Here is a 2,515-nt window from a genome sequence, read left to right on the forward strand (position 1 = left end):
CTCTGTAGACCAGGCTGGCCTCGAACTCAGAAATCCACCTGCCTCTGCCTACCCAGTGCTGGGATTAAAGGCCTGCGCCACCACTGCCCAGTCACTGTAGATATCTTAAGATGCAACAGAAGGAGGTGTCAGATCTCATTACAGGTGGTTGTGAGCCATCATGTGGTTTCTAGGATTTGAACTCAGGACCTTCGGAAGACCAGTCAGTGTTCTTACCCACTGAGCCATCTCGCCAGCCCCTCCAATTTTTTTTATTCTTATTTTTTTCTTCTATAACTTTTTTAAAAAAGATTTATTTATTATATGTAAGTGCATTGTAGCTGTCTTCAGACACCCCAGAAGATCTCATTACAGATGGTTGTGAGCCATCATGTGGTTGCTGGGATTTGAACTCAGGACCTTCAGAAGAACAGTCAGTGCTCTTAACCGCTGAGCCATCTCCAGCCCCTTCTATAACTCTTAACCTGGTAACTTAGCTTAACGTCTCTAGTTTTTGCTTCTCCGCGTCCATCCTGAATATCACACTCAACACAATAGCACTTACAAATCCCATAAAGGAGACTTCCTCTCAGAAGGCTTAATTTTAATGTGATTTAACATACATAATTGTAATGTGTAATTATGTTTAATTATAAGCTACTATAATTGCCCCTCACCCAGTCATACAGTTATTGGACATTTGCATTTCCCTTTAATGCATTTCCTTAGGCGTGTGTAACTTGCCTGGCCCTTCACTGTATTCTACACGAGGAGCTTGGCCCTTTGGTCTAAATGAGTTAAACTTTAAGCAGTCAGTGCTGTCAAAGGTTCAGTTAAATGATTAAGAGAAAGTAAATGGGGGATTTAGAGCCAGAGTAGGTAAAGGGAGAAGAGAGATTGATAGATCAGAAGAAATTAGTGTTGGGGAGTCGAGGAGAAAGAGGCCTGAGTCCGACAGCCCAGGCAAAGAGTTTTAAGAGGTCATTTCTACACAGGCCAAGAGACCAGAGGACCTCACGGCTGATGGAACTTCAGCCTCTCGGAGGTAAAACTTGGATAGAGACTTTCCAGGAAACCCCAGTAGCAAAGGTTCTAGGCTGCTGGTTTTCAGCCTATGCATAGTGGCCCCTTTGGGAGTCAGACAGCCCTTTCACAGGAGTCAAATATCAGGTATCCTGTATATCATCACGTATTAGCACATAATGATTCAAAACAGCGAAATTATGAAGTAGCAATAAAAATAGCTTTATGGTTGGGAGTCACCCCCACATGAGCAGCTGGATTAAAGGACCGCAGCGTTAGGAAGGTTGAGAACCACTGCTCTAGGCTACAACAAAGCCAAATCGGGGTACTTTAAAGGGTCTGAGCCCCGACCCAAACAAGCATCAGAACTGTGTTAGGCCCCATGTTTGCCAGGTCTGTGTAGGAGTATGACAGAGTGCCGGGCTGGGGATAAGAGCGGCCCCCCTTCACCCCCCTGTGGGGAGAGGTCTACGTCAGCCATGCTTGTGGTTATCCAGTGTCCCCTCCGCTGTGCTCATGAAGGTCTGTTACAGTAGCAACACAGCTCTCAGACACCGAGCCACCAACCAAAGAACACACATGGGCAGGACCGAGGCCTCCAGCACATATGCAGCAGCCTGGGCCTCCCAACAGCTGAAGCAGAGGCTCTCCCTAAAGCTGTAGCCTGACGATGGTATTCCTTCCCATCAGAGCTGCCTTGTCTGGCAGAGATATGATGTACCAGGGTGGGGGGATTCCCATGGGGGCCCCACATTCTTAGAGGAGGAGAGGGAGGACAAGGAAGAGGGACAGCATTTGGAATGTAAATAAATAAAAAACCAATAGTAGCCCACAGTAATCAGAGGCATAAAGGTTCTTGGCCCATAGGGAAGAAGAATAAATGCTGGCAGTCTGTGGTCAACTGGTATAGCATGTTTTTAGGTACATTTCTTACAAAATTATAGCTGATTTCTATGAGCATGTAATACATGTCTGATTCTGTTCTCCTCATCTGTAAACTTGCCCTCCATAGCTGTGCAGGCATCGCTGTCCCTTCCCTAAGTGCCTTGTGCTCTACAGACATCCTACATAGCTTTTCTTAGTTATGTCATGTGTGTGTGCGTGTGCGTGTGTGTGTGCGTGCGTGTGTGTGTGTGTGCGTGTGTGTGTGTTGCGCATGTGGGACTCAGACGGTGGAGGGAGAGAACAGAGCTCTCACAGGTTGTCCTCTGACTTCCATACACACACTGGGGCACACACACACACAACCACACGCTCTCTCACAGTAGATAAATGTAATTGTAAAAAAGGAAAAAGGAGGAACAAGCCCCTGAGCTCTATGCCTTCATGTGTGGCATTAAAAGAGGCCTGGCCTTTTACTGGACCTGGAGACACAGTGACCCTAAAGTGAAGCGGGGCCTCTGGACCTGGGCCTGTGTGGTGCAGAGCGTGCAGGTGTGCCCGTGTGTGTTGTCAGCCCGTGCGGTGCAGAGCGTGCAGGTGTGCCCGTGTGTGTTGTTAGCCCGTGCGGTGC

At 47.7% G+C, this 2,515-nt stretch overlaps 1 protein-coding gene across 5 annotated transcripts in view; it reads left to right on the plus strand.

Annotated features, from left to right (window-relative positions):
* The window catches only part of Rusc2 (RUN and SH3 domain containing 2), a 46,489-nt gene that overhangs the window by 30,931 nt on the left and 13,043 nt on the right, over positions 1–2,515 (plus strand). Inside the window, exon 1 of one of the 5 annotated variants that reach the window (XM_029475907.1) lies at positions 734–1,024. The exons of the other annotated variants lie outside the window; for them this stretch is intronic. The gene's annotated coding sequence lies outside the window, so the exon portion shown is untranslated. Of the gene's footprint in view, positions 1–733; positions 1,025–2,515 lie in introns of those variants that run through there. 5 annotated transcript variants of the gene reach the window in all.

Source organism: Mus caroli, chromosome 4 (assembly GCF_900094665.2).
Source record: "Mus caroli chromosome 4, CAROLI_EIJ_v1.1, whole genome shotgun sequence".
In the NCBI taxonomy this organism is placed as follows: Eukaryota; Metazoa; Chordata; class Mammalia; order Rodentia; family Muridae; genus Mus; species Mus caroli.